This window comes from Nicotiana tomentosiformis, chromosome 11 (genome assembly GCF_000390325.3).
Source record: "Nicotiana tomentosiformis chromosome 11, ASM39032v3, whole genome shotgun sequence".
In the NCBI taxonomy this organism is placed as follows: domain Eukaryota; kingdom Viridiplantae; phylum Streptophyta; class Magnoliopsida; order Solanales; family Solanaceae; genus Nicotiana; species Nicotiana tomentosiformis.
In genome coordinates this window covers 67494036-67518424 of record NC_090822.1, presented here as the reverse complement: position 1 = coordinate 67518424, position 24389 = coordinate 67494036, and the positions used below count along the sequence as shown (strand labels likewise).

General features: G+C 37.5%; 1 pseudogene; it reads right to left on the bottom strand.

The window, feature by feature from the left end:
- Nucleotides 1–8517: 8517 nt before the first annotated feature.
- LOC104114134 (G-type lectin S-receptor-like serine/threonine-protein kinase At4g03230) lies at nt 8518–13826 on the bottom strand (annotated as a pseudogene).
- Between the last annotated feature and the right edge of the window lie 10563 nt (nt 13827–24389).

Here is a 24389-nt window from a genome sequence, read left to right as displayed (position 1 = left end):
AATCACACTGGATATATTTATAAAGCAAAGCATTAGTTAAAGCAGCCACTAATGGGCATGAATTCAGTACAAAATCTCTTAGGCAAATTCTATTTTTCAAATCACTTTTAACACAGTTGAGTCGAGGCTCATTTCATATTCTTTATCGCATATTCTCAAATCATTTGCACTACTAGACACAATCATAACTTAAACTCTTGGCACGTTGGCCACACTCTATATCCCCAATTAACTTATTTCACTTCCAACCATCTTTATAGATTATCAACAATAAGATATTTCCAAATCAAGACTTTAGGTACACATACGAGCAATTAAGAGTCTTAATAATATTGAGATTTTCTCACACAATTTGGCATACTATCCTTTATTGAAAACACGACTCAAAGCCATAACCTTTTAATACGCAACCCATACTTTGAAACTTATGGAAACATTATGGAATTCAATTCCAAGAGAGAAAGTTTAGCCAACATACCTCAATCGCGCTTCTTTATACTCTACAATTATTCGGAACCCTTAACAACCTCAATCTATTTTAGCAATATACAAATTGAACCCAAAATTACGAAAACATTCATGGTTCTAGTTTACTTTTTATTTTTCCCATACTCTTTATCACATGCATGCAAGATGAACCACCCTCATACCCATGAAGTATCACACTAATACCCCATTATAGCTATGTTTGAAATTAAGAGCTGGGGTGATGAAGCCTTACCTTTTAGGGTGAAGAATTTTGGTGCTCTACTTGAATATTTCCAAGGCTTTGAGTGATGGTTGAAGATCAATTGATGAAAATTAGGCCCTCCCTCTAGAACCCTCTCTCTCTCTCACTAGAAATATCAGAAATGAGCTTCAAAATAGACTAAAGGGGTGTTTTAACGGAATGGGGGTCGGGTTTTAAATTAAGAAAAATGGTTCCCCGACACAGGTCTGCGGTCGCATATACGACCGTATAATGGTTATGCGGTCCGCAAAGTGACCGCAGAAATGGCCCTCAGAGGCCTGAACTTACGGCCCAAGTATGCAACCAGTATGCGGTCCGTATACTTATTCTGCGGTAGTATAATGCACCGCAGAACTCCCTCCGCAAAAATTCAAGAGGGATTATGCGATCGATATGCGGGCATATCGATTATGCGATCGTATAATCGACCGCAAAACTGACCTCAAGTTGGCCAAACTTACTGCTTCACTCTGCGGCCATTATGCGGTCCGCAGAGTGATTATGCGGCCGCATAAACGCTCTTTTTCGCCAAAAATTTTCCTTTACTTTTCGGTGCATTGTTCAACCCAAAAAGTCCGAACCATGAAAACTTGAATTGACTACGTAAGCCTACTCCGGCACCATGAAAACTTGAATTGACTTGCAAAAATTATGGGGCTTTACACTGAAATACTTCAAAATTTTCCGGGGTGTTACACATTACATGTCGTACGTGCTATCTCTTTAAATATTGCAAGACTCTTTTATTTCGTCTCACTGAGTTGGATACCTTTTATTTTTCTTTCTTTTAATTACTCCCATTCCCAAAGGTTTGTTCGTGCATTTTGGAAACGTCAACATATCACACCCGATCTAAAGGTCCTCCCCTTCAAGCGATATAAGGAATAAAGGAAAAGGAAAGATGGATGATTTGAGCGGCAATAGAAAAGACAATGCTCCTATGGCAGAAAATATAGAGACTTCAGACGAAAGAAGCACACCGGGGCAAAATGAACTGGTTCTGTGATTAGAACAGAAGATTTTGGAGTTATAAGGCCAACTTGAGCAGGATCGCAACCTCGCCAACCTCTCCCTTACCTTGAACGTCCCCAACATCAATCACCAGAATGCCACCACTCAAAACCAGACACCACCCCAGAATCCACAGCCTTAAAATCCACCACCCCTAGATCCACAAAACCCCCTACTACACAACAATACCACAAATCCACACCCCCGCAAAACCTTAACCCTCCACTAATACAAACTCCTCAGCAATACCACCAAAATACAACCCAATATCCGCAAACTGCCACCTACCATACCCTTCATAATATGCCACAACCTACCCAGGATCCACCCCAGACCTCCACCAATGATCATCTATGCACTCAAGTCCCTAGAACACACCAAAGCAACCTCATATACCTGGAAACTCTACAAAACACCCCGTAGCAAACATTATACCTACCCAAACCTACCGAAAAGGACCTGCTCATCCTGAACATGGCCGAGGAACTAAAAAAGTTGTCCGGAAGAGTCGAGAATGTCGAGGTAGGAAAAGGGCATGGAAAGATTGAATTATGAATATTTGTTTATTCAACTAGCAGTGTAGCTGCCAGAGGGTTACAAACCCCTAAAGTTTGAAATATATGATGGCACAGGTGATCCCAAGGTGCATTTAAGGAATTACTGCTATAAACTCGTGGGAATAGGCAACAACAAGCAAATCCACATGAAGTTGTTCATGCAAAGTCTCACTAGGGATACTTTATCCTGGTACATCAGTCAGAACCCAAAGAAGTGACCTAATTGGGTAAGTATGGCATTCAACTTTATGGACAGATTTAGGTTCAACACAGAAAATGCACCGAATGTTTTCTATATCCAAAATCTCAAGAAGAAACCCACGGAAACCTTCTATCAGTATGCCACCCATTGGAGGTCAGTAGCAGCTAAAGTAAGACAACCACTAGAAGAGGAAAAATGAATAAGTTTTTTGTCAGAGCTCAGGACCCGCAATACTATGAGAGATTGATGGTCATAGAGAATCATAAGTTCTCTTACATCATCAAGTTGGGAGAAATAATCGAGGAGGGTATCAAGAGTGTTATGGTTATCAACTTTGAAGCTCAATAGGCTACCAATAAAGTCTTGCAGCCTGGAGGAATTTCAAAGAAGAAGGAAGTGGGCTCCGTGATGGTAGCCCAAGGACCGAAGTCTCCCCTCACCTATCAAACAACCCTACTATCATATCAACCTTCACCCCCAAAATACCATTATCCCTCTACCTACCTCACCTACAATACCCAGCCAATGTACTACCACTAATCTCCACCTACTCGTCAGAACTATACAAAACCCCGACCAAATTTTGACCTCAGAACTCATAGATAATACACCCCTATTGTCGATCCCATAGCCCAATTATACGATGGACTGAAGGTCGCTGGTTATCTCACTCCCATTCCTGCATCCACTATTGAAAATCCTTCTTAGAGGGTCAACCCCAACAAGACTTGTTCCTATCACTCGAGCATGAAGGGACACACTATCGATAAATATCGCATATTAAAATACATGATCCAGACATTGATTGACAACAAGGTAATACAGGCAAAGGAATCTTCATCGAACGTCCGCAGCAATCACATTCCCAATCATAAGGGTGAGGGAGTAAACGTGATCGAGACTGATGAAGAGTGGGACCAGGAAGGATCCATCGGTCCTATTTGAGAAAGAGACACTTCTATGACATCCCCAGTCACACTCTCGCCGATTATGGTACAAACTATGCGGCATTCGAGGTGGAAGTAGCCACATACAGGCCACCATTCACTGTGATGGCAGATCCATCGCCATCCCACAAACCTGACGTTATTCCATGGGATTATGTGGTAGAGGCAAGAAGAAAAGGAAAAGCCAATATGGAAGAAACGTGCGCCGCCCAGGGAATGACTAGAATAGGCAGTGTCGACATGCCAGAATATCTCAGGGGAACAAGTAAGGAGACCACACCAAAACCACCTATTGTGGAGACGGGTGATGATGATCTTTGGAGGAAGATACATGCGAAGGAGTATTTTGTTGTTGATCAACTAAACAAAACTCCCACTCAAATATCCATCTTGTCATTGTTACAAAACTCAGATGCACACAAGAACGTCTCGATGAAGGTGTCAAGCAAAGCCTATTTACCTATTGGCATCACTAGTGGAAAGATGACAAATATGGTGGACAGGTGATGGAGACACACAAGATCACCTTCCATGAAGGTGAGTTGCTGTCGGAAGGTTTGAGTCATAATAAAGCATTACACATGACCATGCAGTATGAAGACAAGTTCATTGCTCGAGTCTTGATTGATGGGGGTTTAAGTCTGAACATATGCCCTTTGACCACTCTAAAAAGATTGGTCATAGGTATACCAGAGATACGGTTGGGAAGCATGAATGTGAAAGCATGTCCCAAAGAGCTACAATTGGAGAAATTAATCTGGATTTAAATATACGCCCGACCATGTTTGATGTCGAGTTCCAGGTGTTGGACATCTTTGCTACCTATAATCTATTGTTGGGACTACCATGGATACATATCGATGGGGCGGTTGCTTCTACTTTACATCAAGCCGTGAAGTTCGAGTGGAACTATCAGGAGGTAGTTATCCACGGGGATGGAAGCAATCCTATCTATACCAACCAGATAGTACCAGTAGTTGAAAGCAGAAGAAGGTTGGGAGGAGAAACATTCTACAACATTGATCGGATCAATACGGTCGAGAAAGGACGATGGTGGACCAACAAGGTGCTAAGCATGCTGTTGTGGTTAGGATATGAACCAGGCAGGAGTCTTGGTCCAAAGCTTCAAGGAATAAAAGAACCAATATGACCACGCACTCAGGGCACAACCTTTAGTTTCAGGTACGAATACAGTGTGCAAGAATATAAGGATTGGTCACCACCATGGCAGGATTTCTCTTATCCGTTGCCTATACCCATACCATCGCTAAACCAGACATTTCGCAAGGTCGACGTGATTTGGGATTTTGAAGAAGATGAGTTCTTAGTTGGCATGAGGAGCTTGTTTCTGAACAAGGAGGATATGTACTACAGTGCAATCTTAGAGGAGGGGGAGGACCTTACCATCTAGACAGTGGGACATGGAGTTGTTCTCAGGAACTGGACCGTTGCGCCATCCCGGGCTCACCGAGCACCTGGGTAGCTTTGGCAAAACTAGCATGATTTCCTTTAAAATTGTTTTCTGGCATTTAAGATATTTTAGTATTTTGTTTTGAAATAAATACTCGAGACATAGAGTCGTATTTGCCTGACAGTTTTAAGTTTTAATTAATACATCATTGCTTTTCATTTATTTATGTTACAATCTCTCTACATTCTTTTCAGCATAATTAATACTTATCCTATTAAACCTACAACTATGACATATAATGAGACAACACAACACGATAAAAGCGTTTAAGAAGAATGCGAAATGACGTAATGCCAGAGGAAATTATCGGGGAAGTAGAGGATTTTGAAAACAAACCAAAGTCCAATTTCGAAGAAACTGAGGCAGTTAATTTAGGGGATTCCGAAATAGTCAAAGAAACTCGCATTAGCATTCATCTATCATCGTCAGACAAGGAAAAATATATTAAATTTTTGAAGGAATATAAGGATATTTTTGCATGGTCCTATGATGACATGACAGGTTTGAGCACATCCATAGTAGCCCACAAGCTACCTACCAATTTTACGTGTCCACCGGTAAAGCAAAAACTCAGGAAATTCAAGTCGGACATGAGTTTGAAGATAAAAAAGGAGGTTACCAAGTAAATCAAGGTCAAGGTCCTTCGAGTGATCGAGTATCCGACCTGGTTAGCCAATATTGTGCCCGTACCAAAGAAAGAAGGGAATATCAAGGTGTGCGTTGACTATCGAGATCTGAACAGAGCAAGTCCTAAGGACGATTTTCCACTACCCAACATACAAATACTGATCGATAAATGCGCCAAGCATGAACTCCAATCCTTTGTTGAATTCTTCACAGGGTACCACCAGATCTGGATGGACGAAGATGATGTAGAAAAGAAAGCCTTCATTACACCATAAGGAGTATGCTGCTACAAGATAATGTTGTTTGGTTTGAAGAACGCCAAAGCAACCTACATGAGGGCCATGACTACTCTCTTTCATGATATGATACATAAGAAAATAGAGGTGTATGTAGATAATGTCATCATCAATTCTAAGAAGAGCAGGTATCACATAACGAACCTGAGAAATTTTTTTGACCGACTACTGAATTACAATATGAAGTTGAATCCTACAAAATGTTCCTTCGGAGTCCCTGCCGAGAAGTTTCTAGGCTTCATCGTCAGTCGTCGCAGCATCGAGTTAGACCTGTCAAAGATAAAATCCATTCAGGATTTGCCGCCACCAAAAAGCAAAGCGTCTTAATCATGTTTTAGACAACATAATTATCTTTCATGATTTTATAATCCCATGTGGATCATAAGTTGACAAATAACTTATATTAGCATGCATATAAAATTAATGTCAAACTAATTAACATTTATTACATGCTATACAAATTCACATAAATTTTACTTTAATGTTAAACTAATTAACATATTATACATGTTAAACAAATTAACAAGTATTGTTAATATTAAACTAATTAATATTGATTTCATGCTAAATAAATTAACATAAATCATGTGTTAAACTAATTAACAAAAGTAATGTTAAAAAAATTAACATTTCAAGCATGTTAAACATATTAACAAATAAATATAATGTTAAATAAATTAATATTTTATAGCATGTTAAGCAAATTAACAAATAAATATAATGTTAAACAAATTAACACTTTAAGCAATTGAGATAATAAAATAATTATAATTTTTATAAAATAATATAAATACTAAATTTATATTCTGAATATTAAGTCCATAAGACTAATTTTCGAAATTTAAGACAAACCCTATTGTAGATTTTGATTTAGGCCATTAGCCGAATTAACATTAAACAAGACATAAAGTGGGCCTTTTGCCCATAAACATTCTGCCATCATAAAGAAAAGGAAGTAGCCCAAGCTTCAGCTATTAGTTTTAGCAAAATGTGGGCCATAAGCCTATTTGCAAAGATCTGGCAACATTTAAATAATTAGCCCATGCTTCTTTAACCATCAGCCTTGCAATCTTAAATGGGCCTTCAGCCCATTTATTTAATTTGTCCACTTTGAAAGATAAGGTGGCAGCAACGTGTGAAGCCCTAATTCGCAAAAAAACGTTTTTTTATAATGGGTTATAACAGAGAAACTAATTCTCCTTCTCCTTTCCTTAGACTTTTTAGCCGCCAGCCATGTTTTCCAGATGACTTCTTCAGAAAGTTTTATCCATCACTCTTTGTTTTGTTTTTAAATTAATAATAGTTTCGAATTAGAGGAAGAGATAAACTCTAATTTCTCTTCATCTCTTTCATCCGCTACTACTGTTATAAGAAGAACCTTTGTTTCTTCTTATTCTCTTGGCAGTGTTTAGAAAAATTGGATGAGCCATATTTCTTCTCCTTGTTTTTATTGTTTGTATGGTTGTTTCGCTGTCGCTTCAAGAAATACCATCGTCCTTTTGACCGTGGCCGGTGGTGGCCTTAGCGGTAGTCGGCGACAATAGATTGGAAAACCAAAAAAGAAAAAAATCTTTTTTGTTTGTTTTTCGGATCAGTTTCAACAATTTTCTGATGAGTTTCAGAAAAAAGAATTGATATTCAAAAAATGCAAGATTAAACGAAAAATTATAAGCAATGATTTTCTCAAAATCAGTGTTCAAACCTTAACACACTGATTTTAAAACAGTGTAACAATTTTTTTATTCATTCCAATTGCACACCAGAATATAGAAACACATATTTATGTGAACCTATTTCCTTTTTAGTCCGTATCAAAAAGAACGATGTCTTTCCTTATTTGGAAACAATTAACGTTTATGCAATGATTTATAACCACACAAAATATATGTGCCTCATTTTACATCACAAGTTCAAAAGTTTCTCTCTTTTCTTAAACTTCATGCCCAGTCAAATGAGTTCACACAAATTAAAACGGAGGGAGTATATGTTTGAAAAAAAATGACGGAATTTATCTATTATTTTTCCGGACTAGTAAACCAGCTTATTGCTCTCATACCAATGAAGGAAAACGTGATAATCTAAACACATTAAATAGCGTGTAAATCGTAAAACAAGAACTTACTTGTAAGCGGAAAGAATCGTGACTTGAATTACTGGTATCATAATCTAAACCCCTAGTCGGATATGGGAGAAGAGAACGTGAAAAATATTAGAATTAACTAATAATCTTATTGGGCCTCACCCCTAATAGGTGGACCCAATGTTCCTACATTCAGATTACAAGAAAACATAGCTCCAGCTTAAGAGACTTAATAATGGTGAAAAAATGAACTGCTTAATTATAATACATTCTTCAGTATGCTAGTAACACAAAATTAGAAATAATTAGAATGAAAAAAACCTGCTGATAGGAACTTAACATCACAATTAGTGGAATCTTTTCTCTTTAATGGTTCCACAAGTTGGAATCCTTTGATATCTAGGAGATACTAAGTGCTCTTCCAAGAATGTTATCAAGTATGAAGTGAGGAGCACAAAATTAGCAAGACTTAACTACTTAAGAAGTGATGAATTTTAATAATCCGTATCATTTTTAGTTTTGAAGATGCTAAGTCAAAGTTGGATTTTCGTGGTCAATTCCTTTTATCCTTCTGACTTCTTATAAAAGGAAAAGAGTATTGAAGAATGTATTATAATTAAGCAGTTGGTTTTTTCACCATTAATACAGCAACCACTATTGTAATTCTGCGCATAATATAATGTTGCTGAATCAGGATTCATAAGCGTTCAAAATCTTTGAACGTATTATCCTATATCTATCTTGCATTTACAAGAAAAACAATTGATGAACTAATTATACATCATCGGCCTTGTTCAACAGTGATGGTTAACTCATTGTTGGAGCTACTTTGTGCAGGCTTACGAGAAGAGGAGGAAGACGAGCCAGCCGTGTTTCTTCGTGTGACAAAAGCTGGTTGATTAGGTCTTGGAAGAGTAATGCTTTCACTCCCAAGCATAATGATCACATTTGACATGGTGGGGCGATCACCTGAATCTTCTTGCACACATAAAAGTGCTACATTAATGCACTTTAATGCTTCATTTTCAATGCATGTAACCTCTAGTATTGGATCCATCATGTCCAATGCCTTGTTTTCCATCCATAGTTTCCAAGCCTGTAATTGCATTTTCAGACAACAGTAATATTCAATGAGTTTGAAGCAACTAGTATTTTCTCCGCTCTTTCCTTTTTAGTTTAAGGCCAAAAAAATCATACTATTTTTAAATATGGAAACTCCTTAACTTTAAGCTTTTCATTTGACTTATAATGACATGTTTTTATAGCCACTGAAATGTCATGACACGTATAAAATCACAAGTCCTTTTTTATCTCAGTAGTCAGTTAAACACGCCATATGTAATGAAATGGAAGGAGTATTTTGGTACTTACATGACCCAAGAGGTTTGTGGCTTCAAAAAGTTCCAGGTTTCTCTTCCCACTTATGATTTCAAGCACAACCACCCCGAAGGCAAAAACATCAGACTTGATTGAAAGAGTCCTTCCAATGCATATTCTGGTGATAGATAGCCACTGTATCACAAGAGATGATCCGAATTCGCATGAGTAACTAAATCATGAGTATCACACAACTAGACTTCTGAAGTTTTTATGGAAACAAATTAAAAAACAACTAGCTCTACCGTAGAACGTCCCTATCAACTTCTTCTTTTCTATATGCCAATAGAGGCCTCTAATCTGAAGATGTAAGCGAAATAAGTAGATCAAGTGCAAGAATATGGTTTGCTAAGTGATTTTCTAGAGTTTTAAATTGCAATTTTAATTTGTTCATGTTGGAAAACAAGTCTAGAAAGCTAAAATGGTAAGTATATATACTTACTAAGTTCCGGCAACTTTTTCCGTGTTAGCCTCTATACTCTTGCCTTCAACTATCCTCGCCAAGCCAAAATCTGATATTTTGGCATTCATCTCTTCATCTAATAGGATATTGCTTGTCTTTAGATCTCTGTGAATGATACGTAACCTTGAGTCGTGGTGTAGATAAAGAAGCCCCCGAGCAATACCCAAGATAATATCGAATCGGATCTTCCAATCCAATAACTGGCGAAGAGTATGATCTTGCAAGGTTTGTGTAGCATAATTTCAGAACAATTATCAAGTCGACAACTATTGGCATATAAAACCTGTAGTGTAATAACTTTTCGGAGGGGAGGTTGCAGAATACTAGTAGTAAAGTAGACTCACCAAATATGAAGGTGTCTAAGCTTTTGTTAGGCATATATTCATACAATAAAATCTTTTCGTTTGCCTCGATACAGTAGCCTAAAAGCCTGACAAGATTTCTGTGTTGAAGCTTGGCAATTAACATTACTTCATTTTTAAATTCTTCAGCACCTTGACTAGAATGACTTGATAACCTTTTCACTGCCATTTCTTGTCCTTGAGGGAAAATACCCTATACAATATTGCTTAGCAGTAATTACACAATGATAACACACGTGATTTCAAAATGGTACAGACAAACAAGTAAGAACCAACCTTATAAACAGGGCCAAATCCGCCTTGACCAAGCCTGTTTGCATCTGAGAATTTGTCCGTAGCGACTAGTATGCTTTTCAAGTTGAAAAACGGGACATGTATCCGTTTCTTATCATCTTCAGTTATCTCATATTTAGATGAATTTCCACTCTCTGGCAAATATTCCACCCAATTCCCTAGAATTATTTCCTTAGCTTCTCATGACATAAAGTAAGTTCAGAATTAGCAGCAAATTAACATATCCAGCATGTGCAATAATTGAGAAATTAAAGATGACTGAGCTTGCTCCATTTTTACCTTTCCTTGTTGCCAACTTTTTTCTATGGTAGATTAAATAGCCAATGGAACACATGGTTACAATTCCAGCAGTTAGACTGACGGAAATAATGAGGGCTTTGAGATTCAGAGATGCTGCTTTTTTCTCACTCCATGCTCCTAAAGCTGCATGCATTGCAGAAAAAGAAATTGAAACTTGAGCTGGTGATTAAAATGAAGAATATAAACCAAACTGTTGCATGTAGTGAAAGGGGGCTGATCAAACAAGTGATCCACACCTGTGGTACAATTTAATACCAAACCATCCCATTTGTAGTATTGGTTGCAGAGACACCTTCTCTTTCCTTGTCCAATCATGTTGCAACTTGAATTTGGCCAATCCTCACAATCCGCAGAAGTAATGCATGTAGGTTCTAACGGGGGTTCCCACGTGATCTGTATTCCATACCTAGCTTGACCAGATTGATTTTGTAATTTTTTATTGTTGTAACACCGGTTTATCAGATGAAAGGGCGACGACTGCCTAAGCCATGCAACTTGGGTCACTGACTTTTTTGTATTATCACATGAATTTTCCCCATGCCCTTGTATAACAAATATTCGGTTTTCCATATCAATGTCAATAACTGGATAGGACCCATTCAATGTCTGGAAACTTACTTCTCCAGTTGAATCATTACAAGCGAAACTATAATACGAAGGATCCCCACAATGTGGTTCACTGCTTAATGGATAGGGTATAAAGTTTGGGCCGCAAGGCCTGCAGTTTCTCCTTGTTACTTCTGCAAAATAAAAATGAGAGATATTCTTGTCATGACCCTCAATTATCCGCTCTGTTAAGATTCTAGTTGAACAAGATATTGTTATTGTATACTCTCACATTTTTCTTTTCCTTTTTGGGTTTGAGGGTAAAGTCAGGAGGGGAGAAATGGCAAAGCAGGACCTGATTGGATTAAAATATTCGTACGTAGGCCGTCATACGAAGAAAGAACTCTATAAGCATAAAATTAATACACTGTATTTACTAAGTATTTTATAAAATGTAAGGTCTGCAAACTTACTGGATATTTTTGCCTTTATCGAAAGTCTCATGAAGGGAAGCAAAATTATTGGCTGCTGTAAGGTCAGAGAATATAAGGAAATATCAACCACTTTCACATTGGAAGTGTAGAAGAAGACCTAATGTAACTTTTAGCTATTTTTTCATCAAAATAACATGGAAATCGGATTAAAATATTCTGTAATAAGAGATAATTTTCAGTTTAATTATAAAAGTTTCTCCCTTATTTTTAGATGGCGGTATTTGACTAGTCACGAAGTTAAAGAAAGAAATAGACTTTTGGCACAAACCAAAAGTATCCTTAGAATTTATGGTCTTAAACATGCAATGACATTTCTATAACTATAAGAACAAGTCATTAAGGTAGCATGGCAAGTTTAAAGTTAACGGGTTTTCAAATATAAAAAGATGGGTTTTTAGCATATTAAAAGATAAACTAATGTAATCCCATGAGCAGTTAATTCTGTATCTGTAATAATTAGCAGTCTGAAACTTGTAGTAGGTAAATAAAGAAGTAGAGGCCAATTGTGAAAGGGAATTAAGTACCAATATCAGACATTGCTACGCGGACGGAGAGGTTGAAGCCACCTTCATAGTTGTCCTGAAGATTATGCAGATCATTAATCCAAATTGAGCATCTAGCTGCTGATACCGTTTTCGGGCTAGAAGATCTTCTCTGTGCTTCATAATGTTCATACGAATAAGCTACACACTGACAGTTGCCTACACACTCCTTTCTGCAATCATATTCAGTTTTTGCCTCAGAATATTGCAGGTCCGGCTCATCAAATTTCATGGAAGACATAATCAAGAACGTGTCAAATTCCGATTTCTTCTTGCAAGTAGTAACTGATTTTCTTGAACAACCATGAATAAAATTCCCAGCCATCCAATCATCTGGCGAAGTAGGATTGAATCCTGGCAAACACTTGCACATTGACGATATGTTCTCCCTGTCGCAAATGCCAAATTTCCCACAAGTATCATACACACCGCACGGACCTTCCGGTTCCGACCACAACACAAACCATCCTCTACTATTGTCATCCCATATACATAATTGTATTTCCCCTGACGAATTCATCAATAGCCTTGTATAATTGAAGTTGGATAAGGCAAACTCCTTATTGAAGTTGGATAACATATATGCTACAGTAGAGGGCAATTCGTTAAAACTACGAGGATTAGAATAACCAGCACGAGCAGACCTTTTCCAGTGGATGACTGTCTTTTGGAGTATGGTGTACTCAGAATTGCCTGCTTGTTTTAGCCCGAACGTGTAATTTCCCGTACTTGGGTCCTTTTGGGTAATCCTCCAAGCAGTCAACTTGAACCCATCATCCATCCTCATACCAGGAAGGAAGGTATCAGTAGATTCATCAAAACTTTGCCATAGTTGCTTCCCTGACAAATCATCAATTAAAACCAAGTTTCCTGAATCCATGAGCTTCGCAGAAGATGCACCTGTGACTACTTCTGTTGAGAAATATGATTTTCCTGTCGAGTCCCACACTTTGAGATTACCATCGTCATCAATAGCAATAACCATAGGTTCAGCTGATGAAAATGGAATTGGGTTGTCCCTGTTGGCAACCCACACAACCGTTTCCGGACTCACCTTGTACCATATGCCTACATAATAATTGTTGAATTCTCCATTGTTACTAGATGCAGGGTTAAAGAATCCCAGTTCGAATATATCACCAGCTGATACAAGAGTTTCCCCATTGGATAATAAATTGCCTGGGGTTATCATGTCCCTAGAATCGCAGTTGAAGTAACTCAAATACAGCAAAAATACAAACAAGAAGACACCTATATGGCTAGCCATTAAACAATGGCTATGATAACAGATTTGGACTGACGAAACAGTGGTACTCCTGAAATTATTGCTCAAAGTGGGAGCTAGCAATGATTGGATATAATACTGCTCTAGGATTTATTTGGTCACCTTATTCCAGCTCTCTTAATTTTCAGCTCCTGGCCAGTTGACTTGAGTCTTCTTTCTTTTCCATCCACATTTTGCTTTTTTCCTTTAATCTTATGTTCTAATAGCGCGAGTATGGTCAATTTTGTACGCATTGGCAAATGGTGAAATGTGATAGTGCTTACTTTATGGTGGAAATGGCTAAACAACTGGTGGTTAAAGTAACTTCTTAGAGTTGATGACAATTGGACTGCTCCCCTTTTTTTATTTTTTCATTCTTAAATCTTTAATATCTAAACAAGCATTGACTGCATGAGAAAAATATGGAGGGTCAATAGCCAACTTTGATTTTATAAGTTTTTTCATTTCTCTGAGTTCATTCATGGAAAAGAATGAAAAAGGGCACACCTTTCTGCTTTATCACCCATCTTTCTCTCCTTTTTTCTCAGTCACAAAATAATACTTCTTCTCAAAAATCTGTTCCAAAATAATTATATCTTTCTCGTTTTTGAAATAATTTAATCTCGGGATTTCCATATAGGCATTAAAAAATTTAATTGGATTTTCAAAGTCCAATTACATGGATGGATCTAATTTTATTTGGGGTTAAATAATTAATCTGGATTTTTCAAATTAAATATATTCATTTTTTATATTCATGCCCAATGTACATTTCATCTTAAAGCCCAGACCCATGCCATGTGTCAAGTGACATGGCATGTCTAGTCAAAATCAAAGCCAACAAGATGATGTCACATGTTAACATGATGTGGCAATCCTAGTCAAAAAGCAATGACCAACCAAAGGTCTCCAAGTGTATAATATGACATGTCTTGGCCAATCACAAGCAAGCCCATCACATAGCCTAAGTGATAAGTTTGATGACTTACATGAGCCAATCAGAGTCAAGCAAGAAAGTTCATATGTAGCTGGATTATCCATCCTCTACAACTATAAATAGAGGGGTTACATAACTCTCTAAAGGCATTTAGAGTTGGAGAAGTGAATTCCGCAATTGGTGAAGGTATCCGCAAACAGAGAGATCAATCATCAAGTACATAGTTCTTCAACAAAAGAGTGGTCAATGAAGTTCTTCTCGGAGATCAACCCGAAACAACAAAATGCTACTCGACGTTCTTGGCGATTAAATACATCATAAAGAGGTCTGCATCGTCCTACGTTCGAAAAAGTCGTTTCTCAAGCCCTCGAATCACAGAGAATTTCATATAGGATAATCAAGGGATACAAAGAATTGTACTCACAAATATTCATCAATAAAATCTCTTTTTTTTCTTTATATTATTTTTGTTGCAGTTTATTTTCCGTACTACGATGAAAACCTCGAAAGAGGAGGCCTAGGCAAAACTTAGGACCAAACAAAAGTACGCTAGGTTGAAAACTAGCGAGAGGCGGCCTAAGCAAATATTAGGACATTAAAAAAAAAAACTCATTCCTTTGAACTACGTTATGACTTGATCCTCTTCACCGAGGTACGTAGGCAACTTACACTTTCATTCTAAGTTCAGTCGCGTGAGTTTTTTTTAAAAAAAAGGCTCGGCTTATGGGATCATCACATTAACTCTTTCAAGTATAGAGGCATATATAAATACGAAAAAGAAGACAATTTGTGTTGAAGTGTAAAAGATATTTTATTACTTCGATGTTACAAAAGTTGATACATTCAAAAATGTGGAGACGTAAGGGATTAGACATTATCCTATGCAAAAGCCTAAGTAATGAAAATGATCGTAAACTAGGCTTTGTTGCTGAGACGTCTTATGCTTTATCAAGTTTGTATGACGTCTCCACATTTAATACACCATTCTCAATGTACGTCTCTCGCATTCAGTAGTTGTGATGATCTCTTGGCCATGTGTCTGGTTGATAGGCCTCGAGCATGATAATTGCTTCTCTTGTACAAGTATTGGTTGAAGGTCCCATATACTAGAAGTCGTCTCTCTTGAAAAAATACCTTCAATCACCATGGGAGCCGCCATTGATGAACTTCAAGACTATCAACAAATCAAATGCAACACTTGGTGAAGGGGGTGGCTCCGCATCTTATATGACATCTCAGTCTGATATCTGGACACTTTGAGCTTCTTTGCGAGTCTGCAAAAGAAATAAATAATGAGATAAGATTTGTGAAGCGTGGTAGCTAAAATTACTATATGCAAGACTGTAGAGTCAATTTCAAGAAGAAGAATAAAAACAACATTCGTAGGACAACTCATCGAGAATAGAGTTGGGGAGCTAGCTCAACGGACGACGGGATCAACTTTGAAAAACTACTGCGGTCCATCTAGAAGAGGTTCTACATCTAACATTTTATATGTAGTAGATTTGGATGTCTAATTTCCAACAACACTAACCGTTTATGATTTGGAGGCTCCTAGCTCAAGATAAGATTTGTTTTGCCGGAACTACACGAATATGAAAGGTTACTGCAGCTAGGTCATATTTTGAGATTTTTTTTGTTTCCCGCCCGAAAAGAGTTCTACATGAAATTCATATCTGATGCAGCTCTATGAGTGTACTTTCTAGCGGTACAAGCGGACCGCAATTTGGAGATTCCTAGCTTGAGATATAGACTTTTTTCACTGGAGCGCGCAAAACTGAAAAGAAGCAAGGCAGATATCTAGACTAACTTAAAGAAATTGCTGTGTCCATTGAGAAAGGAATTTTGCCAAGAAAGTTTACGACTTTGGAGTTATCTGAATTTTATTTTTAGTGGTGTAAATGACTTGCGAATTAGACGTTCCTAGTTCAAGATATAATTTTTGCATCTAGAGTTCTCAAATCTAGAAAGTAAGTGCAGCAGACATCAATAGAAATTCCAAAATACTATTCTGGGTAATCTAAAAGGAACTTTGCTGCAATATATTCAGATGTTGCAGCACTCGGATTTGTTTTTGCAATGGAGTAAACGGCTTGGGATTTGGATACTCCTAGCTTGAGATATGGATTTTTCAATTATAACATGCAATGTTGTAAAGCCGAAACGGCAGACATATGCATCACCTTCAAAAATTCATTCCGGCTTGTGTTGAGAAAATTTGGCCTCAATTTTGGATACGGCGAAGGTCCAAATATACTCCTGTACTTTCAAAAATGGTTTAAGAATACTCTTCATTATACTATTGGGTTATCTATACCCCTACAGTTATACTTTGGGTTCAAATATACCCCTCATTTAAACGGAGGGACACGTGTCATCGTCCTGTTGGCCAATTCTAAATATCTCCTAATTAATTAAAAAGACCCATTACCCATACCCGAAAAGTAATTTTCTAAAGCAATATTTTTTGTAAAAATGAAAAAAAGCTGAATTTGTTTTTACTAAAACTGAAAATATTTTTTTTCTCTAGTTGTTACAAAAAAACTGCTTTAAAAAAAACTGAAAAATATTTTCTAAAATAATATTTTTTGTAAAACCTGGAAAAAAAAACTGAAAAATAATTTTTTAAAGCAATTAAAAACTGGAAAAAAAAAAGAAAATATTTATTTTTTCAGTTTTTACAAAAATATTGCTTTAGAAAAGTGCTTTTCAGTTTTTATTTTTAGTTTTTACAAAAAATATTGCTTTAGAAATTCTTTTTCAGTTTTTTTAAAGCAATATTTTTCTAAAAACTAGAAAAAAATATTTTTGATTTTTTTAGTTTTTAGTAAAAAAATATTCAGTTTTTACAAAAACATTGCTTTAGAAAATTGCTTTTCAGTTACAAAAATATTATTTTAGAAAATATTTTTCAGTTTTTTTTAAAAGTAGTTTTTTTGTAAAAACTGGAAAACAAAATATTTTCGTTTTTTTTCAGTTTTTAGTTTAAAAAATTCAGTTTTTTCCAGTTTTTACAAAAACAAATTACTTTAGAATTTTTTTTCGGGTATGGATAATGAGTCTTTTTAATTAATTAGAAGATGTTTAGAATTGGCCAACATGACGATGACATGTGTCCATCCGTTTAAATGAGGGGTATATTTGAACCCAAAGTATGACTGCAAGGGTATAGATAACCCAATAGTATAACGAGGGGTATTCTTAGACCATTTTCGAAAGTACATGGGTATATTTGACCCTTTAACATTTTGGATATGTTAAAATGACGCAAGTTCTGATTCTGTAAAATCAAACATATTACGGTTTGGACATGCCAATCTCGAAATATGTCCCTTTTAGCTAGATTGCGCAGTTCTATGAAGTCAAAATGCTAGACATGCGTATCAGACTCAAAGGTCGATCCCGACTTGTTTGTGAATATTTTATACGGTGCGACCTTTCAAATTCTAATCCTTTAGAAGCAAGATGCTTGTGATTTCATTGCTCATGTATCAAGAGATAGATATATTTTTCAAAGATGCGCCAGGTGCTTGATCGCCGAAGTTGGAGAGGCCTACTCCAGTCGTCTTCTCCACCAATCTGCAATGATGCTATGTTGTACATGTTCACTCGACAAGGATGGAATCCAGTCTCCCCAAGCCTCCAAGAATAGGAATTTTGTTGCTGAGGTTGAAAGGATACTTCATGTATCTCTTTTACCAAGCCACAACAGATGGATGAGTGGTTCGCTACCAATTATGTAGACATGTAGTGCACCTTCTTAGGAATATCAAGACCACTAGAACTCTTTTGAAAACCTGCAAAGAAAAAGATTTTGGAGCATTCGGAGCCAACAACATGATACTTTTGCATGGATATCAATGCCAAGGGGACGACACTTCAATGTGGCTTATTCAGGCATCATCAGCAGTAGCAGTATGTCATGACCCAAAATCTCAAGTGTCGTAATGGCACCTATCATGATACTACGCAAGACAATAACTCACACATACCAACATCTTGAAATTTAAAATATACAAAAATAAGCTTAAGTAAGTAAAAGTCTCATAAAACTGAATGAAAACGTCACAATTCGATATAGAATTTCCCAAAACCCGGGTGTCACTGAGTATAACATCTATACAATAACATAGTCTGATACACTATCTAAGAAAGTAGAACAAAATGAGTAAAACTGAAAGATAGGGGAGGAGAGTCAAGGTCTGCCGACGCCAAGGCAACTACCTCGATAATCTCCGAATGGTTGAAACTCCGAGATCAGCAACCACCATGCTCGGAAATACCTTGATCTGCACACGAAGTGCAAGGTATAGCGTGAGTATAACCAACTCAATAAGTAACAAGTCTAATATTTGGACTGAAAGTAGTGACGAGTCCGAACAATACGGTCCAAGTACAGAATTAAATAGTATGGAAATTTACAGAACATATGACAATAATATCTCAAAGAAACTCATAATCTGCAGGTACCAGTACATGAATGCAGACATGCTTCTAGGTTTAACAGTTAAACTCAAACAGATGAAGTATATCAAGTCTGAATGATATGAGGAATATGACATCTCTATATCTACATGCCAATATGCATATCGTATATGATGCAACACAATGAAAGCCTCGCGCACTCACACTATCAGAGTACTCAACCCGACTGCCTCAATTCTCACTCAGCATTGTACAAGGCAGATCCATCCCAAATTCTAATAAATTCTGCTGCGGCGCACAACCCGATCCCATCGTGAATCAATAGCAGCTGCGCTCATTGTGGGTGTGCAGACTCCGGAGGGGCAGATCTAGCCCAAATGCTATATTAAGTCAATCATGGCATGAATAAATAAAGCACGCTGTGGGGTGCATCCCGATCCCATATATATCACTCATAAACAGGCACTCGGCCTCACTTAGTCATCAATCTCTCCAGTCACTCGGACTCACAACACTCATGCTAAGCAACCCAAATCAATGATACATGATGTGATAATATGTGATAAAAGAGACTGCGATATGATATGCAATAATGAATGCGACTAAGTACATAACTACAATTAAGCAAATAACTCAACAGCAAAGAACGACCACTGTGGGTCCCAATAGCACATTGCCTAAATATGATTTATAATATAAATCACAACTCAAGTGATCTAACACGCAGGGTGAAGTAATAATATTTAGATAAGATAGCTACACAATTCCACAGAATTGACTAAATCAAAATTACTACGGTGCACGCCCACACGCCCGTCACGTAGCATGCGAGTCAACTCAACGCCAATCACATAGCATATAATTTGAGGGATTCATACCCTCAAAACCAAGTTTAGAAGTATTACTTACGTCAAACAATGCAAATCTCTACTCCAACAAGACCTTGCCTCGTGAATCAGCCTCTAAACGTCTCGAATCTAGCCACAAATAATTTGAAACAATCAACTCAAGCTATAAGAATCAATTCTATATGAAAATGTTAAGTTCTTAATCAAAAGTCAAAAAGTCAACTAAAATGTCAACACCCGGGCCCATGTCTCGGAATCCAACAAAGGTTAGAAAATCCGAACATCCATTCAACTACGAGTCCAACCATACCAAATTTACCAAGTTCCGACACCAAATCGTCACTCAAATCCCCAAATATAACTCTCCAATCCCTAGACTAAAACTCCCAAAATTCCATCTCAAAATCTCACAAACTAGGTGGAAAATTAAATGGGGAAACAATATTGCATAAAAATGATCAAAGGTGACTTACCTTAAGAAACTGCTCAAAATTCCTCTCAAAAATTGCCTTAGTCCGAGTTTACAAAGTCTAAAATGATTAAAATCACGAAACCCTCGAGTTTTAAATACTGCCCAGGCATTTCCGCACCTACGGAGCCTAGGCTCGCACTAGTAATCGGGTCCAAGCCTACACTACTATTGAGTAGCGAGGGTGGTCGATGCAGTTTTAACCCAACTAGGTCGGGATCGAATCCACAGGGAGTTAATGTTTGGAATTAGGTTTATATCTAAGCTAGATGCGGGTTTTGAATCTAATTATACTTCCACAAGTTTGGGTTTGATTTCTACTTCTAACTTTACTCTAAAGATTGCAATAATTGAAACTAAGGACAATATTTTTGTTGTTATTTTTCAAATATTTAAAGAGAATAGGGTAGTGACTTCTACCTAGGTGGATATCTAACGGGTAGCAAAATCTAGTGCAAGCTTGATTAGTTGGGATTATAATATAGCTATCACACCCGGGTACTCACTCTATACCTCTCGGTAGTTTGAGTGATTTTGCCCAATTTGGCTTTCTCAAGTCCAAATGGGTATTCATAAAAATCAAGTGATATTAGCTCAAGTTGGGTATTACTATCTCTAGGTTTAACCCTTTATTTGAGGCTATCAAATTTTTGAGTTCACCCCAATTCCTTGTTAGCCTAGTTTTTCTAGACTTAGTCCCTCTTTCTCAAGTAGAGACTAAGTTATAAAGGCATGAATTAATATTTGCAACCATTAATTCTTGAGTTCTAGAAAGAACTAGGCTAAATATCACTAACCCGTTCACATTCAAGCCCTAAAATCAAATACTCATTAAATACTCACACTAGGGTTGGGTCACAACCCTAGCTATGGGTTTAGCTACTCATGGAAATAACAGAAATTAAAGATGAAATGAAGATAAAATCCATAATGTTAATTTATGGAATGAAAATCTAATCTTAAGAAGTGAATCTAGTACAAAATTTCCGAAAATAGAAAAGTCAGCCGTCTCAGGTGCTCATATAAAACATAACATCCCCTAAAAATGACAAAAAGTTCTATTTATACTAAGCTGAAAATATCTGACAAAACTGTCCCTGTGGAGGTTGTGCGGCCGCGTAATTCTGAGTGCGGCCGTGTTCTTGCTTTCGAGTCCGCATACTTCTAATGCGGTCCGCGTTATTTTCTTTTGGATCTGGGTTGAGCTGAAATTTCACGGACCGTATAATTCTAAGTGCAGCCGCGCTCCAGATTATATGGCCGCATAAAAGTGATGTGGTCCGCACTTGCTTGAGTTTGGCTTGAAATCAACTCTCTGATTCTTCATCTTGAGGATCGCATAATTTCGATCGCGGCCGCACAAGGGACTTCTGCGGCCGCACAAGGGACTTCTGCGGCCGCACAATTCTGGTGCGGTCCGCACTTCTCTCTTTTACTCAAGTTGTCAACTCTCTGAATCTCAGCTATCGTGGTCTGCGTAATTTCAATTGCGGCCGCACAGGGACTTTCGCGACCGCACATTTCTGGTGCGGTCTTCGCTCATCATTTAGACCAAAATTACACTCTCTGAATCTCCCTCTTGCGGACCACATAATTATGATCGCGGTCGCATCATGGCTTTCGCGGCCGCACAATATTTGTGCGGTCCGCACTTCAGACCTCTTTGCCCAGCCTTGGTTTTTTGTTCAACTTTTGACTCCTTTGTGAGTTGATTTTGATTCCTTTGGCTCATTTTGAATAATTCTTGCAAGCAAGCATATTTCATTAGTTTTAGGGAATACCTTCAAGCATTTTTGGCCTAAAACACAAGTAAAAAAGAGCAAATAATCGGTTAAAATCCCTACTTATCAACTCCCCCAAACTTAAGCTTTTGCTTGTCCTCAAGCAAATAAGGTAATTCCCACCTCCACTAGAAAAAACGATATTTCAGCTGGCCTAAGGTGAATCAATCATGCATCAATTGGGACTAACAACTACCCTCAACACAAATGAATTATCAACAACACCATGTTTTGACCTTTTGAGTACCATAGTTCTAATGTGACACTAGATCATCAAGAGTTGACTTAATTTACCAAGGAAGCTCCCTCTATCACATAGGTCATTGTGGAACCCAAACTCCTCCTCCTCTACTCTCCATGAGCAAATCTAACTTTAGAATGTAACATTCAAAACAAGGATTGTGAAGAAGTGTGCTCATCTCTCTCAAAAGAATGTCACAAGTCCGGCTCTAAATACCATAAGCTTGCCCCTTATGTAAATCACCACTAATGTAATCTCACTAAACTTGAAATCATATAGGGCTTTTGTGGGAATGTAATGAAGGCTTTTGGATCAAGGTAGGACTTATCGGCATATGATGGTTTCATCTTTCTTTAAGCACTTCATTTCCTCATTTTGGCTCATACTTTCTTGACTCTTTGAGTCATTTTCTTCTTCCTTAGGGGAGCTAGAGAGACGTAATGTCACTCTTTCTTGCTCATGACAATCATTTTTTTCCTTTTCTAATCACTCCATGCCTTTCATCATTGCTTTATTTGAGTCTCTTCAACTTTCTACTTTATTCACTTTCTTTTTGACATATTTCTTTTTGGCCTTTCTTCCTTTTCTTTGCCTTCCCTTTTCTTCATTTCTTTTTTGTTCTTTGTACCTTTTATCACTTTCACATTCCTCTTCTCTCCCCCAAACTTATGCTTTTGCCAATTATATCAAGAATGCTAAGAAAAGATCGGGTGCCAAGAGAGGGTCATTATAAAACGGATAAAGGCTTGTAACATGGCTATTGAATGAAAAAGGGCTTCGGCTCAAAGGGGTTGACTAGGGATATCACATTAGTAGGATACGAAAGCTTTCAAGTTTCAAATTGGATCAAGGAGAGCCTACAATCATTTCTCAAGTCGAGCTACACTTAGAATTTCGCCTAGACAAATATTCAGGGCAAGTTCTAGACTTATTGGCACGGAACTTGGACTTGCAATTCAATACCTCACCTCTTAAGTTGCTGGATTGTTAAAGAGAATAGAGTTGAGGGCCCACAACAACCCTATCTAAGATTGAAAATCACAAATGGCTCAAAGAAATCACTCGATGATTGTTTTAGTCAACACAAGAGTCTAAAGATCACAACTAGAGCTATTCTTTGGCAATCAACTTGTTTCTAACCATAAGGTCGAAGGTAAATATGTTAGTACCAAGTGAAGCCTGCTTGAGGCACTTTTATTCATTACTACTATATATACAAAAACATAAAGAAAACGGACTCAATCCCTTATGAAGGCTGTCACACCATCCATTGTTGGGAAGAGCCACCCGGTTCACACAACATCTACCTTTGGAAAGAACCGTGGCATTAAGAAAACCAAAGGCTTATTGTTCACACAAAACATAAAAAGAAGCTAATAAAGTAAATAAAAAGCTATGCTACTAAGGAAAAACAATGAAATAAGTTATGAAGTAAACTACGGAAAGTAGACTGAATATGTACAAAATGAAGTAAAGCGAATATATACATAATGGAAATGAATATATACATCGAATGTTAAGAATATATACATACCAAAAGTGAAAATAAAAGTAAAGAAAATAGTATAATGGTTATTACATACCAAATGTCATCAAATCAAAATGGACCACCCCCTAAATAAAAAATAGCATTGTCCTCAATGCTCATAACAAATAAGAACATGGAAAAGGGGTAGAGAGTAGAGAAAACTCCCTATGTGGTCTCTGTCTGCATCGGGTCCTCAACATGGACGGGGTCCTCAGCATGCATGGGATCATCAGCAATCTCCGTATCCTCTAACTGGATCTCCACATCCTCTGACTGGGGGACTACGGGGTTGCTGAGCGCATAATACCCATCGCGGACCACACAAAATTGAGTGCGGTCGCGGAGATCCCAAGTTCAGACTACTGGTTCTCTGAAGTTACCTCAGCACGGACCACATACTTTCGAGTGCGGCCGCAAAAACCCATCGCGGACCGCACAAAATTGAGTGCGGCCGCATAATCAATTTGTTGGGTCTCTGAAGTTTAATTGTGCGGCCACAAAAACCAACCCCGGACCGCACAAAATTGAGTGTGGCCGCACAAACTTAGCAATGACAAGTGCCTTCAACCTAGGGTATCGCAGACCGTACAATTTTGT